Genomic DNA, 17,471 nt, shown 5'->3' on the forward strand with positions numbered 1-17,471 from the left:
AATAGTCGTTATAACAAATAATATTTATTTTATGTAATGGTTATATGAAATATTATTTATATTAAACAAAATTACATCAAATGAGTCTTAGATTAAGTAAAGTTTATATCAAATGTCTTTATGCGTTTTGATTGGTATCTGAAATGACATTATTAGAAATGATTTATTATATGAAGTAAACATTATATGTTAAAAAAATATATCAAGTGTTATTATAACATACGTTTATTATACAATATGAACGTTATTGAAATGAATTTATATCATATAAACTTATATAAACTGTCACGCACCCATTCATTTTCAGTGGTATTGATTTATTTTTCTAGATTAGTCAGAAAAACGGGTCACTGTGGTTACTCTAGCTTTGTACCCTTTATGACCATTTTTTATAGTTTTGGGTTTTTAACGATTAACTACTAGGGTCATAAAAGTGTGGAGTAAGGCTTTGTGGGGATCCATAGAGTCTGTAGTCTGTGTATCTTGTCTGTCTTTCGAAATAAAGAATGACGTTTATCTATGAACAATGTCTTTTGATCTTTGGCCCGCCATATACGGACAGCTTGAAGCAGCTAGTATCCGACAGCTTCAAGCTGCGACTGCATAGCAAACTACAGTAGGTACACTACGTACACACATACACGGAACCGCTCGAGCAGTTTCAACTATTTCCGTAGTTTGCTATGCAGTCGCAGCTTGAAGCTGCCGACACTAACTGCTGCAAGCTGTCCGTGTATAGCAGGCCTTACCCTCTTGTCGTCGACTTGAACCCAAAGTCTGGAAATTAGGTTGCGGAGTAGACCCATAGTTTATGTATAGGGGCATTATTCAGTAAGCGTACTTTAAAGGCTAAAAGATTACATAAAAAAATATGTAAAGATGCAAAAAGTACTCCATTAGTCTTCGTAGAATCTGCTAGTCTAGGTATCTATCCTGTGCAGCAACCGTGATGTAATATGTATGAGCGTTACAAAGTTTGCGTGATTTACTCGAACTATAATCGATAAGCTTATCTTTTATAGAGTCGTCAGTAAAACGCAGAGTCCAGGGGCCTACCACCAAACAGTTTTATAAATCGCAAACTATTGCCAATAGTACTTTTTTGTGTATTTATTGGGTTAACAATCTTCGTTTTATTTGGTACACAGTTATTTATAAAATTTAGAAAAAACTTAGTCAAAGCTTTGTCAACATAGATGATATTTCTTGAGCTTTTATCACTTCTTGAAATCTATATACTCAGCAATTTTATTATCTAATTGACCAATGTTTGACTGTCAGAGAATGCCACCTGGCCGCCACTGTACTGTATTATGTGCAAAAAGTATAAATAAAATACATTTTACTATCTGCAATCAGACAACCCTTATATGACTCTTGTAAAGGTGATTTGAATTAAATAATTTAAAAAAATATTTTTATCTTCATCTTTTATGGAAGAGAATTACCAGCTAAAGAATCAGACGCTGTTGTAGTTAGCTTTTGATAAAGTGTTAGTAAAAGTACTTATTATTATTAAAACTCATTTTATTTTTGCTTTTAAAAAGCTCTTTTACTTAGGGATCGTTAAATTCATGCACCACTTTAAAATTGCGTGTAGCACCAGAATAGGCCTTCTCATGCACGATCGACTCACTCCACGTTTTTGCCATTGGATGTATGTATCCATTAATTTACGACAGGATGTGCGTTTCCCCTACTTCTCGTTTCGCTGAGCTCGCTGTGGTAAGGCCGACAGCACTTGTCCTTTAGGAGCTTTGTAGATACATATTAAGCGGTTCCACTCCGATGGTCTCGGTTAATGCTGCGAGGACGCAGTCGGTATCGATTTTGTATAGTAGTTCTTCTTTGTGTTCTACCTACTCGTACAAGCGAATATGTCGATGTTATTATGTCACTGAGAGCCCAAGTGAACAAACGCAAAAACAAATATCAAACCTAATGGGCAGGGCAGCAATTCTTTGAATTATTTTATATTTGCTCTGGAAATAATTCAAATTCTAAAACGGTTGAAGCTTGAAACCTGCATGTGACTTGTCTAAAATCAAGTTTTGATCGAGGCTTACCAATTTCGATAAATATTATCGATTCGGTACATCACTATGTGTAACCTTAGAAACACATGTTTACTTGTAAGTATCAGGATCCGGGCCATGAGTCACAGGGCCATGGATGCCGATAAAAGTACATGAATTTTTACCTCAAAGAACAGAATTTATTGTTTCGAATATGAAAAGTACGGGTTCTTGCAATAGTTGATCGATTATTCAGTCAGAAGTTTTTCCAGAAATAATTCTGGAATATTTCCCATTCAGAAGCAAGTTTTTACTTATCATACAACAAAGTTATGTTTTATGATACAAAAATCAAATCGTGAGAACCCGGCTTAAGTTCAGGTTAGAACAATTCGATACCACTTAACTGGTATCGATGGCGCTGCTTACTAGGCTGATACTGCAATAAAGACATCATTTTGATCCAAATCTTGGAAGAAATCATCAATTTACTACTTAAATAAAGTTCGTTATTTCATTTATAATTCATGTTTGATTATAACTGATATAGCACTCTGCTTTAGATTACTGTGCAAAAGCATACACTTGCAACTGCTTTTACCTGCTTTTACTCACGGATGGTGCTTTAATGAACAGTTAAGTTTACTGGCAATCGAACAGAGGGAGTTAAAATAGCCACGAAAGAGCTCCTCATATACCATGCGGTCCTGGTACTTTTTAGGCATTTCCCACCACTTGTTGCGGGCTGAACATGCGCAGTAGCGTCCAAACCACGTGGCGGCAACTTAATCCTTTTGCGAGGTGGTTTCTGATTGGTCGATGTCGAGCTAAGGGAGCGCTACGTCATCAGTATCCATAACTTGACGTGAGGCGTTTATTGATTTGTGAGTGGCAGGGCGAGGGGAGGCAGGGGGAAGGGTGGAATCAGATCGCCGCACAGAGGGTTGAAACAGCCTTCATCAACTCAAAGTTCAGACCATACGTATCTTTTATAGGTTCCATCATCAGTCTGGCTATTTCTATGGAGTATTACTTTTTAATTTTAAATTTCTATATCTTAGCCAATGAAAATAACAACTGGCCAAAAAATCACCAAACATAATTCACAAAAGGCCAAAAAATCACCATTTTATTGGTTATTTTCTTTGGCTAAGATGATTGAAAATTAAAAAGTAATACACCATAGAACTAGCCAGATGATGGAAAAGCTTTGAGTTGATGAAACTTAAAGGAGATGGTTTGATGCTTTTTATTTTTTCTAAATAAGAGAGTGAAATATTGATTCATGAATACCGGAAATACTTACACCTCATTTTTTACAGAAGTTTTACTTTTTTTGTTTTAAAGTAGAAAGACACGGGTCTTAACACGACATTTAAGACTTGAGTTACATTATGAACTCAAGGCTTGACTGGCTTGATATTTTTTTAAATTTAATCGGGAGGGCGGTTTTAAATTGTCACCAGTGTGGAATTCGGTGATTAATAAATGTAAGCCCCGGGTTTTGCCGTCAAGTATGAATACGGATACTGTGAGTGTTGGGTGTCGTGGTAACATCACTAGTGGTGTACCAAATAACAATATGAGGGTATTTGAAAATTTTCAAGCCCGCTCGAACAGACGACGCCGCGAGCCGCCAGTCTGCCTGTGACCACGGCTGCAGCGTAGCAGACGAAACGTCAAGCCGTCAGTCATTACTTAATGTAATCCAGTCTTTAATGTCGCGTTAAGACCCGTGTCTTTCTATTTTAATTTGAAGTGGAGCGCAAAAGTTTAACATCTTATTTTATTATTTTATCCTGGAGCACTTTCGCATTGAATCATTGACGGTCCAACCGCGTCTGCGAGTTTAAGTGGTATAAGCAGCTTTTTTAGACTATGTTTTAAACGCTGGCTGTGTAATTAGGGTATGCCATCCTTTATTGAAAAATAAATGAATAAAGAACAATAATCCTCTATGCTCCTCATGTACCAGCTTTGATTCACTGTCCGGCGGCATATGCGGCGTCGATCAATACCCTCGCTTAAAACCCTCGCGGTACTGTGTGTGTGTCATGCATGGAACACAAACTGATGAATTACTAAACAATTTTGTTCCCCAACTTTCAGCTAGAGGGCGGTTGCAAATCGCCAAAATAGCTCTTCTAGTTCCATGCGGTCCTGGTACTTTTTGGGCATTTTCCACCACCTCTCGCAGTTTGCACATGCGCACTTGTATCCAAACCACGTTTCTTTACTTTTTGTCGATCCCTGATTGGTCAATAGGTGGCAACGCGAATGAGCGTCATGACGTCAACCGGTAACCATGGTTTTGTACTTAGGTTGTGATAGTGAGCCGTAGTGAGCTATCAATCGGTTGTGGTCTGATGTCGTCACGTCTCTGAGCTCTGTATCAGTCAATCAGAAAATCAAGTTGCTCCACGTGGTTTAGTAACACACTCTAGTGAAAAGCTTGTAAACTTCATTGTTCAAGAACGAACTCGTGTGCTTATGAATAAGCTTAAAACAGTCAAATCAGGTAATCCATTTATCATTTCAAGATGCAAGGATTATTAATATACTAGCTTTCCGCCCGCGGCTTCGCCCGCGTGGAATTTTGTCTGTCACAGAAAAACTTTATCGCGCGCGTCCCTGTTTCAAAAACCGGGATAAAAACTATCCTATGTTCTTTCCCGGGACTCAAACTATCTCTATGCCAAATTTCATCAAAATCGGTTGCGAGGTTTAAGCGGGAAAGCGTAACAGACAGACAGACAGACAGACAGACAGACAGACAGACAGACAGACAGAGTTACTTTCGCATTTATAATATTAGTTGGGATTGGGATTCTAATTTCATAGAATTAAAACTATACCTATCGTTTATAAAAAAGAGTAGCATTAAACGACATAACTTATGAAACGAATGTTGAATCCCAACTAATATTATAAATGCGAAAGTAACTCTGTCTGTCTGTCTGTCTGTCTGTCTGTCTGTCTGTCTGTCTGTCTGTTACGCTTTCCCGCTTAAACCTCGCAACCGATTTTGATGAAATTTGGCATAGAGATAGTTTGAGTCCCGGGAAAGAACATAGGATAGTTTTTATCCCGGTTTTTGAAACAGGGACGCGCGCGATAAAGTTTTTCTGTGACAGACAAAATTCCACGCGGGCGAAGCCGCGGGCGGAAAGCTAGTAATAAATAATAATAGATAATAAAGACATACAAAATGTGTCGATTAGCTTCTATAAATGTATACTGGCCCTAATAGAACTCATTGGTTTTGAAATAGATGCTTTGATTTACAAGGAAGTTTCTTAACCACCCGCTAGAGGGTGCTATTGCATAAACAAAAGAACTCCTCGGTTTCATGTGGTCCTGGTAATTTTGGGCATTTTCCACCAGTTTTCGGACATGCGCATTGAGTCTAACCATGCAGCGTCTGTTTATCGTTTTCTGATTGGTCATTGCTAGGCAACGGGAGCGGAGGGTGTAATCTGTTTACCGGTATCTATGGCACAGTATATTTTGAGTAAGTAGCATTTTAACTCGACAGTGTATGACTACAGATTTGCCAGCTATTGATCGGATATGAACCGAACTACTCATACCATGTTTCACCCCTTCCACTCTAGTTGCCACGTGGTTTGGTCACAACTGCGCATGATGAGTAGTCCGCAACAGGTGGGAATGCCTAAAAGTACCAGGACGGCATGAAATTCGAAGAGCTCTGACGATAGAGCTCTTCGAATCTAGGCAATGGCCTATTTTAACTCCCTCTAGCCCAGTGGTTCTTAACCTTTAAGTCATGAGGGACCATTTTACCAAACTGTCTTGTCAGGGACCACCTCATAATCGGTCAAAACCAGTTTGACTGCAAAATCAGTTAAAAGTGGTTGTGGTTAAATCAATTAAATCAGTTAAAGGTGTGCAAGTGCACATCATGGACCACTTGGAATGCCTCCAGGGACCACCAGCGGTCCGCGGACCACCGGTTAAGAACCACTGCTCTATCCAATGACCTATGGACTTCGTTATCAAAGAAGCAACAATTCGTGGATTGATAGCATTTGCAACACTTGCAACGATTTTATTTCAATGATAATTTAAAAGCAATGTGCAGTGTGGTTATATCGTTATAATAAGCAATGTGCAGTGTGGTTATATAGTTATATTACTGTTTGTTTGATTAATTATGACTACAGATTTGATCGGATATGAACCGAACTACTCATACCATGTTTCACCCCTTCCACTCTAGTTGCCACGTGGTTTGGTCACAACTGCGCATGATAAGTAGTCCGCAACAGGTGGGAATGCCTAAAAAGTACCAGGACAGCATGAAATTCGAAGAGCTCTGACGATAGAGCTCTTCGAATCTAGGCAATGGCCTATTTTAACTCCCTCTAGCCCAGTGGTTCTTAACATTTAAGTCATGAGGGACCATTTTACCAAATTTCTGTCTTGTCAGGGACCACCTCATAATCGGTCAAAACCAGTTTGACTGCAAAATCAGTTAAAAGTGGTTGTGGTTAAATCAATTAAATCAGTTAAAGGTGTGCAAGTGCACATCGTGGACCACTTGGAATGCCTCCAGGGACCACCAGCGGTCCGCGGACCACCGGTTAAGAACCACTGCTCTATCCAATGACCTATGGACTTCGTTATCAAAGAAGCAACAATTCGTGGATTGATAGCATTTGCAACACTTGCAACGATTTTATTTTAATGATAATTTAAAAGCAATGTGCAGTGTGGTTATATCGTTATAATAAGCAATGTGCAGTGTGGTTATATCGTTATATTACTGTTTGTTTGATTAATTATGACTACAGATTTGCCAGCTATTGATCGGATATGAACCGAACTACTCATACCATGTTTCACCCCTTCCACTCTAGTTGCCACGTGGTTTGGTCTCAACTGCGCATGATGAGTAGTCCGCAACAGGTGGGAATGCCTAAAAAGTACCAGGACGACATGAAATTCGAAGAGCTCTGACGATAGAGCTCTTCGAATCTAGGCAATGGCCTATTTTAACTCCCTCTAGCCCAGTGGTTCTTCACCTTTAAGTCACGAGGGACCATTTTACCAAATTTCTGTCTTGTTAGGGACCACCTCAAATCGGTCAAAACCAGTTTGACTGCAAAATCAGTTAAAAGTGGTTGTGGTTAAATCAATTAAATCAGTTAAAGGTGTGCAAGTGCACATCGTGGACCACTTGGAATGCCTCCAGGGACCACCAGCGGTCCGCGGACCACCGGTTAAGAACCACTGCTCTAGCCACTGACCTATGGACTTCGTTATCAAAGATGCAACAATTCGTGGATTGATAGCGGTTGCAACACTTGCAACTATTTTATTTCAATGATAATTTAAAAGCAATGTGCAGTGTGGTTATATCGTTATATTACTGTTTGTTTAATTAATTATGACTACATATTTGCCAGCTATTGATCGGATATGAACCGAATTACTCATGCCATGTTTCACACCTTCCACTCTAGTTGCCACGTGGTTTGGTCTCAACTGCGCATGATGAGTAGTCCGCAACAGGTGGGAATGCCTAAAAAGTACCAGGACGACATGAAATTCGAAGAGCTCTGACGATAGAGCTCTTCGAATCTAGGCAATGGCCTATTTTAACTCCCTCTAGCCCAGTGGTTCTTAACCTTTAAGTCATGAGGGACCATTTTACCAAACTGTCTTGTCAGGGACCACCTCATAATCGGTCAAAACCAGTTTGACTGCAAAATCAGTTAAAAGTGGTTGTGGTTAAATCAATTAAATCAGTTAAAGGTGTGCAAGTGCACATCGTGGACCACTTGGAATGCCTCCAGGGACCACCAGCGGTTCGCGGACCACCGGTTAAGAACCACTGCTCTATCCAATGACCTATGGACTTCGTTATCAAAGAAGCAACAATTCGTGGATTGATAGCATTTGCAACACTTGCAACGATTTTACTTCAATGATAATTTAAAAGCAATGTGCAGTGTGGTTATCCCAACTAATATTATAAATGCGAAAGTAACTCTGTCTGTCTGTCTGTCTGTCTGTCTGTCTGTTACGCTTTCCCGCTTAAACCTCGCAACCGATTTTGATGAAATTTGGCATAGAGATAGTTTGAGTCCCGGGAAAGAACATAGGATAGTTTTTATCCCGGTTTTTGAAACAGGGACGCGCGCGATAAAGTTTTTCTGTGACAGACAAAATTCCACGCGGGCGAAGCCGCGGGCGGAAAGCTAGTATCGTTATAATAAGCAATGTGCAGTGTGGTTATATCGTTATATTACTGTTTGTTTAATTAATTATGACTACATATTTGCCAGCTATTGATCGGATATGAACCGAATAATAATTACTCATACCATGTTTCACCCCTTCCACTCTAGTTGCCACGTGGTTTGGTCACAACTGCGCATGATGAGTAGTCCGCAACAGGTGGGAATGCCTAAAAAGTACCAGGACGGCATGAAATTCGAAGAGCTCTGACGATAGAGCTCTTCGAATCTAGGCAATGGCCTATTTTAACTCCCTCTAGCCAATGACCTATGGACTTCGTTATCAAAGAAGCAACAATTCGTGGATTGATAGCAGTTGCTACACTTGTTACGATTTTATTTCAATGATAATTTAAAAGCAATGTGCAGTGTGGTTATATCGTTATAATAAGTCTATAATAGGCTTGTATCATCAAAGATATAAAGTAATATCAACGTCAAAGGAACATACAGGTTGTCCAATAAATTCATTCTCAAGGTTCACCCTTGTTTACTACACACTACACACTGTATTTCGATGGTTCTACTTATTTATTTAAAGTACTTTTTTGTTTCTTATAAAATGTTAAAAACATATCGGCGTCTATGCTTGTTCACACACACAAATCAAACCCCTACAACAGGAAGTGTCCTTACCATCGGGTAGAGGGTGCTAAGTCACAAAAACATCTCCAATCTCGGCGTCTCTAATAATTTTCAGGAGATTTTCACCATCTTCCGCAAACCTAAGTGCATTGTGTTCAAACAATGTGATAGCTAAAGTCTATGTGTTTCGTATCTTCTGTATTACTTGATATAGGTCTATAGCTTAAATTTCAATCATAATTAATTGCAAGGATGTAGTTTCTTAATGTTCAGATGATAAGTTATTGACAAAAAGGTCACAGCGCCACATTGTCTCCCATAGTTTTAATGAGCCTGCTGCTAGGTTTTACTACATTAAGAGTAGGCGCACACCGTTGATTTTTCGTCGGCCGATAGTTTAGTCGGGCAGTTGATCAGTATGGGCATGTATGGGAGTGCGCACACTACGCCGATTCGATTTGGCCGATTCTTCATACAATTTAAAATCGGGCACAACTATCGGCCAACTAAAAATCAACGGTGTGCGCCTACTCTAAACCAATGACTGGGAAGGGAACATCTTTCATATTATGCATTAAATATTTTAATGAGTTTATTATTTTAGCACTTAGTTAATGGTTAGATCGCAAGTAACAAGGAGCATATACACGGCGATTAAATGACAGGAGATAATGGAAAAATTCTTAATGATCAATGAAGATCTAAGAAAACCAGCCATCGGTATTATCAGCAGTCTGTCTGTAAATCATTGCATTCACATGATACAAGAAATGACTGTCAATTGATAGCTACATAAGATAAGATTTGATGATTCAATAAGATATTTACTGAGCCAGATAACTGACTGTTAAAGTAATAATAATAACGGATCATCACGATTGAGGAATTCTGATATCGCTTCTCAAGTAGGTACTTACTTCAAATACAACTATACTTTCGTGCTAGTTTTCAAAAGATGCAATTTTCAGTTACTAACAAGAGATCATTTTATTTATTCGTTTATAAAAATGATTTTTTTTACAAAACAAAATCTGTTGAATGGCTATGTGCTCATCATCAATGGTCATACATAATAAGTATACTAAAATCATCACAATTACAACAATTCGAAGTTAGAAGATTAGGTCAATGACAAGTTAGGTATAGGCAGTTGGATCCATTGTTCCATAGACGTCTATGATAATAATATGACATCTCAATTATTTCACCAGGATTTTCCCACTTTTTAGAAGTGTAATGAGTTCAAACAAAATGGTTTCATAATAGTAAACTTTACCATCTAACGATTCGACATCGACTTTTAAAAGCAAGACTGAAACAACAAGGAAACAATACGGGACGGTCTGGCAAAAACTGCGATGACAGAACCCGTTGTCTTAGCTATTGTACATTTGTCCGTTATAACAGAAGACTGAGGACAGCTGCATACACTGCTAGTGCATACAGTTCCCGTGTGAACTGATCACAAAGAGATGGGACTGCTATGTGCTAGTTACCATCTCGGTAGCAATGGAATAATAATTTCCGTACCTCATCATGTTAAACCGGTAGAACAAGAACAGCGACCCCAAAAGTCATGAAATCTGTCGAAAAAAATAATTAAATGATACCTAAGTATACAATTCTAAAATATATACGCAAAAATCTATAAAATAGTCATAGATCTGTACCTCTTCACATGATTTTTTATAAATATGAAGCATTGATTACCTACTTGATTAATTGATTGACTTGTAATCAAAAGCATAGCTTGATTCCACCTTTGCCTGCACTATCAATGTGACTGAAAATATTGTTTTACCTACCTCATTAAAAACATATAAAAATTTGTAGCACATAGATATAAGTACGGTGCGTCCAAGACATCGTACTGGCATCGTAACGACGCGTACGTACCGCAACGATTACTTAGTTACGCCTGCGCCCGCGCACCGCAATCACGATTGTTGTCGTGACAGATTTTAATGAGTTACGTACGCTTAGAGTTTTGCGGCATAACGAGAAATCCGCATGGCCAAAATGGCCGGGCATATGAAAAATAAAGGGAAAGATATTTTGGTGATGAAAACTTGAGGTCTGACTGATATCAATTTCGATGCAATGGAGTGCTGATGTACGAAAAACCGAAAAATGAAACCTTTAAACCCCCATCTCCCCACCGGCTCAAGGGCTAAGGGCGGGAACTTTTGCTATGTTCACCTTCTAACTAGTCTAAATAAAGTCCCGAAGTCAGAAATTGTGTTTCACGGATTTCCATCTACATATTATTATAATGTTTTAGGTATTGACTGGACTACATCAAGTATACTCGTTTTACCGAACAGAATCTCTATGCTAAACATCTGATGATTATTTCCAATTTTATATAGGTATTCGAACAAGATCCCAAACATAATGATGCCTAGTAAAATTCATCACAAGTTCGATATCTACGGAACTGTTTAGAACAGCGTTGCTTACTCTTACACGTGTAAGTAATTCCTAAGATTCTGTCTCGGCGCAAATCACGTCACTCGAATATTGTCGAGTATGCAAAATATTTCTGCAAGAAGTTCGACGAGAAAGTGCGGATGTATAGAATGGCGACCATCATTATTTCGTCACTGCAATGAAACTCGCACATTGCATATCCGCTATACATATTTGAGGCTATTCAGTTGGACTCTCTAGCATATTGGTGTTAGATTTAATTTTTGTCATTAATTTGAACGTGAGAATTAATAACTTGGTTGAATTACACATTTTGTTCATTTATTTAAAACTTTATTTATTGCACAAAATATAAAAGTAAAATAATTAGTATGTTTGTTTTCGTGTTAGTAGAGAAAACAATGTTACAATTACCTAAATTAATAATTTCATTCATTAACTATTCTAAATTGTAACTTATGGAAGCAGCCAATGATGTTGAAATCTCTAATATTTGTAGGAGTAATTAATTTTAACGTAGAAAACTCAGATTGAATATGTATTTTAATTTACTTTGCACTTAAATAGACCGTCAGTTATTTTGCCGTTTAGTTTTTCTTACGTTTTTATCTACATGCTCGCTGTTTCTGTTTATACTTTTTTGATGCGGCCATTATTTTAAAAATAATTGTTTTGATTTATCACAAATTGTTTTGCAATGCGATGAATGCGTAAGTAAGCATTTCCTCTGTTCCATATTTCGCTCTTACTAATTCACTATGAGTTATTGATATTATTGTTGAACTGCTGCTTGCAATTGAGATTATCACAGTAGATTTCAACTTACCTAAGTTTATTAAATTCAAGGCAAATAATATTCAATTTAAATGTTGTTTTTGGATTAGTCTTTCAATTAGGTATATTTTTTAGATAATTAAATCGTGTTATTGGATTTCAATGTGCAAGCGTGCAGAACTTATTCGCAATCATCGTGTTGAAAAATGATTCATTGCATTAGAATTTTGCATTTGCATCTACTAGATCACAAAATGTATCGTATTTTCTATTGTTGTTAATGAGTCGATTTATATTTAGTCGATAATGGTCAGGATCACATAACACCGGATCCGTGGCGGTAGACAGCCGCGTGGGCACGCTCGCACGTGACCGGCATAGTGCTTGTGCCCGGCTGACACGGCACAGTCACGACATCGTTGACAAGTCGATGCCAACGTCCAAATGTGACAGTTATTTCAAAAGAAAGACATATTATACACGATCTACGGCAATACTCTCTTTTCGTTCCCACTGCCACAAGTCTTGAACAGCCAGGATTTAATGAAATATTAGTAGCAACTTAATTTGTAATTGCTTAGTCCAGTTAACTCCTCCAGCTAAAGCTTGACCACCAATGAAAAGCTATGAAAAGATCTGCTGTGTTTAGTTTACCATCAAACGGTGACGATTGTAATTCCCATAAGTTGCCTAATGTGCTTTGATTCGACATTTGATACAGATGAAGCAAAATTCCCTCAGTTGTAAAGAATTTCTGTAAGAACATGGCCCATAATTCACTGGATAATAAAAATGTTGTTGCTTGTTACAGATAAGAATAGGATGTAAACTTTCCAAGCTACGGCTTTAGCTCAACTACTAAACAAACTAGACATTGTTGGCATTCGAAATTGTTATAGATCTGGTTCCTGTGTATTGTTTACAAAATGTTGTTGAATCACAACGCGTGCGCGCAGGGGCTTTATGTTATGTAAGCGCACACTGGAGCGCAGGTGCGAGTGTGAGCGGCATCCGAAATGGTGTATGTTTGTTGTATGTCCCGTCATTAGTATTTGGATATCAACCTCTCTTTGTGGAATAGTCTCGGACTTTAAAGTATAGATTTTCAATAAATAGGTCAATAAGCAAGTTCTGCGTACCTTTTTGCTCAATACTGGATTGCATTTACGAAGCAGGAAATCATGTGCGGTAGAGATCATCATAAAATTAAGAAAAATGTTCCGAGTGTGAATGGAGTTGACTTACTCTGACGATGTCCGATTCGTCATAATTACGTCGTGATGATGATGATTGCAGAATTACAGCTCGGAGACATATTTTTGGAGCATTCGAATTCTAATTCTCATACGAATTTGTTGCATTACTATTTGTGTGATTTGGCATGAGTTACCTACTCGTCGCTAGACTTGAGTTAATTAGAACTAGTACAACAATCCCCTGTTGGCTATAAGTCTTCGATAATTTGAAAATTGGTCATAGCTAGGTCATTTATGCGACTTTATGGGCACAGTTCGTTCCAAATTAACAGAATCAATAAATTATTTTTTTGATTGCCATCACTGTAGCATTGGACACTGGGACATATACTTAACGGATATTAGGGCTACGAGCTCTATCAATAACATACCTATTTGTTTTAGTTGCCATTTAAGTATTTCTGGGGCCAACACATAACCGATCGGGCTACTGCCTTATAAAAGCATTTCGTGGTATCAGCAATAAAACATGGCGTGTTAAAAGACAAAAGAATCGTGCACTTGTCGGCGCCAGCGCAGGGGTGGGGTCCGCTTCCGAGGGCCCGCCGGATGCGCGCGTCACGCGTCGCCGCTCGCGCCGCTTGCCTCACCACTTGCCGACCCTACGGTGACTCACCTTTACATAATATTAACGTTTTGTAGTTATTGTTGTAATTGCGCGTTTGATCTACTTACTGGATTGGCTGCGTCGACGAGTTTGGTGGCCTAGTTTGGAGATCAGAGAACGCTTTTTATTTAGCTTAATAACTAAATGTAGGAAATTATGACGACGATCTAACCATGGGCAGGCAGAAAAAGAACTGTTGCTGAAATAAGCTTAAAGTAGCTTCAATGTAAAGTAAATAGAACTAACTCATAGTTCATATTTCTGTTTAGTTTTACCCTAAAAACGGCCAAATTAGAGTGCGCTTAAATAAACCATTCAAAATTTTAAAATCACTCTTGTGCATAGACCAGACTAACGGTTAAATTCGCAGGAGTTTCGACCAGTCCCACCTTTTAAAGACTAAACTCTCCATAAAAGAGGCTGCATTAAAATACTATGAAATCCCCTCACATTCGCAGACGCGTGACCATCTGCTAAGCCCACGTAAGTGTGGTCGGTAGAAATTGTAAATCGAGAGCAGTAGCGCGTTCGGCCTTGATCGGACTCGGTTACCGACACCCGAGCCCGCAACCCAGCACCCGCCCTGTAACGTGACGCCTGATACTGGCTGGAACATGTTGTCTATGATGAACAACTATCTAGGATGAGAAACGACCAGAAGAAATCGATTGGCTACCTAGATAAGCTGGAAAACCCTTTTGACTTTTTGAGAAGAAAACTTTACAAAGATTTTAGGTTAGTACAACTTTTCAGACTCCAATCTTCGAAATTGTAGGTAATAATATTAATTACATTTTATTAATATGACCATTTAATATAACACGCCAATATGAATGTGACCAACGTCAATTCTAGCGAAGCTGACGTCGGCATTATTGAGTAGATTACAATGATTGACAATCAACATGAAGAAATAAAGAATATTTGATTTCATTTGAACCTCATTTTCAACTGAAACACCTCCACCACTGGACTTACTAAGGCTTCTCCAAGGATTTCCTTTTGGTCCTATGTTGCCCGCAGCCTGGCGGTGATAATCTTTAGGATGGTATAATTTTCACTTGAGAAAAGTAAACTAAACTTCTACGTATTTGAGATGAACTAAATGATAAACCCGTAGGTTTAAAGGTATAAAATTACGGGTATTACTATTTTTACATTTACTACTTTAGGTATTTTGATGCTTCCCACATTGTTCTAACCTCTAGTTTAATAGCTTCAATTAACATACGCAAACAAAGAATTCCGGATCTCTGTAAAATTATAGCCTGTCAAACAATAGTAGCAATAGGTTAGAACATGGTGGTCCAATGGGTCACCATGATACACATAGATTCCGAAGCATGGACAATGAGTGTCATGAATAGCATACTCCAAATTAAATCGTTGGGAACGGCAGTTCATGCAACCGTGCATCAGTTATGTGATCAATTGACCACGGTCCAGGGAGCAGTGCAGTTAGAACAGTCTGCCCACACACTGCTAAAATCAACGCCTACACACAAGAACTGCCAGTGAAATTAAACTTGTGCAGATTATTTTTTTTTAAATTGACCCGTTTAGGTACCTGTTATGTTTCAGAGATATTTGCGTTCTCTCTCGTTTCTGCCTATCGTTTACGACCTGCGTAATGAAATCTTACAAGTGAATTTATTATCGGAACGAACGTGTAGCTAATGGAACATAATATTGTTTCAAAGAACATAAAATCATTTTTAACTTTCTACAGAAGAGTTTCACCTTTAGTTATTGAGATAATGAGGATCTCAGAATCGAGCCCACTGTAGTTAGATTTTCCTGCAATTATTTAGTGACTCACATTTCATGTGAGCTAGCTGTTTTTGCGTTTTGTTGTCCTCAGCCAGTTGTTTATCTGTGTGTTTGGCAACACCCGGTTCGTCGAGATTGTTGTGAAATTTTTCGGTTTTTCGTTCTTTTGTTTGCACTTCGTAAAAGATTGTGTAAACAATAGGAATGATACGAGCGTTTTGGTTACTTGACTAATTGTACAGTTTGTATATCTTTGATCCAAGCAATGCTTGGGTGATGTGGGTTTCAAACGATAACATCAATGTTTGTTATCAAAGTGGTTTTGCATATTATTATTCGTTGTGGCTTATATTCGTTCGTATTTTAAAGTAAAAACTTTTCAAACTCAAACTTAACACTCGATTTCAGTATTTTAACCAAATTCGAATAAAAATTACGAGGACTTGCAAATTCTATAATGGGTTAGTTCTAGGCTACGCGATACAATACAATCTTTTTTGGTTTCATACTGACCATAATACGGAGAACAGACCGGACATAGTACAGTCGCCAGCATATTGCATACGCCTATTCCAAAATAACCAACAATCCACAATGAATTTTAAACTTTAATGTATTTACTTGAGTAGTGTAGTTCAGGCACAAATTCGGCGTTTTGTGGCTTGCTAATGTATTGTGAACTGTACATGCCTTTGTTAAGTAATAGACACTAACTTGTTTCTTAAATGTTTTATCTTCCTAATAAATAATAATGAGAATGGTCATTACAATGTGTCACCAGACGTCCATGACCTTCCGTAATAGGTATTAGTTAGGTAAAGTACTTACTGCGTTACCTAGTGCTCACTTATCCGACCTAATGATATTTCAATGATTTCTTGGAAAAAACACACACTTGAACGACTTTTTTTTATCAGTTACGTGTTTGCCGGCTGCTCAAGATTTTTAGGTTTAGATTACAAACGTCAAAAAGTTAAAGTTATCTTAAGTTTTTTTTATTACACTTGTAAGTTACAGTCACGATAATAATTAATGTTTTCTACTCTGTATTAACTAATTTTGATAACTCGGGCGCGAATTTATAAAGTTGTTCGTTTAAACAGCACAACTACAAAAATTAATGATACCTAACTAACAATTATTGCAGCATTTAAGCGAAAATTAACTATTATTGCTTTGAAAACTAAAAGTTACTTTAAAATAACATTGATAAATACAATATGTGAATTAATAGACTTGCAATACAAGTACTACCTACAAGTACTTGATTGACATTTTTGAATCTGGGTGACCGCGAGCTCAATTTACATTGTTTGATTTGAGGCCGAGTGGCGCTGGTAGAAAAAGCGTGGGAGGCATAGTCCCGCTCGCTGAGCAAAAACTAAGAATAGAAACACCTGCACGCAAATAAAATGCACGATAGTCTACTTTAAATAAATAAAGCGATCACTTAAAAATACTACTCAGTGAGATCAATTCATATTTTAATAGGTATGCTGTTTGGTTGGCATTATTGAGTAATTGGTAACATTATATGTATGAAAGTGTTGGCACAGGTGTTGGTAACATTACTAATTCTATAGATAGGATGTTGGTTTAAAATGGAAGGTATGCTAAACAACTCGCAAACACGTCGAATCTTAAATTCTTGGAACAGATCGAAATCTCACCGAAGTAAAATATGCGCATCTTTTTATTTTACCTAACCTGAGGTGCTTTTTTGTTGTAGATGAATTGTATAGAACGAACAAACAAAAAATCTCACGCTCAG

The 17,471-nt window shown here is 37.9% G+C and overlaps 1 protein-coding gene across 1 annotated transcript in view; it reads left to right on the forward strand.

Annotated features, from left to right (window-relative positions):
- Window positions 1-17,471, forward strand: part of LOC135086735 (uncharacterized) — a 41,693-nt gene that overhangs the window by 22,314 nt on the left and 1,908 nt on the right. The gene's annotated exons all lie outside the window — the stretch shown is intronic.

Source organism: Ostrinia nubilalis, chromosome Z (genome assembly GCF_963855985.1).
Source record: "Ostrinia nubilalis chromosome Z, ilOstNubi1.1, whole genome shotgun sequence".
Classification (NCBI taxonomy): domain Eukaryota; kingdom Metazoa; phylum Arthropoda; class Insecta; order Lepidoptera; family Crambidae; genus Ostrinia; species Ostrinia nubilalis.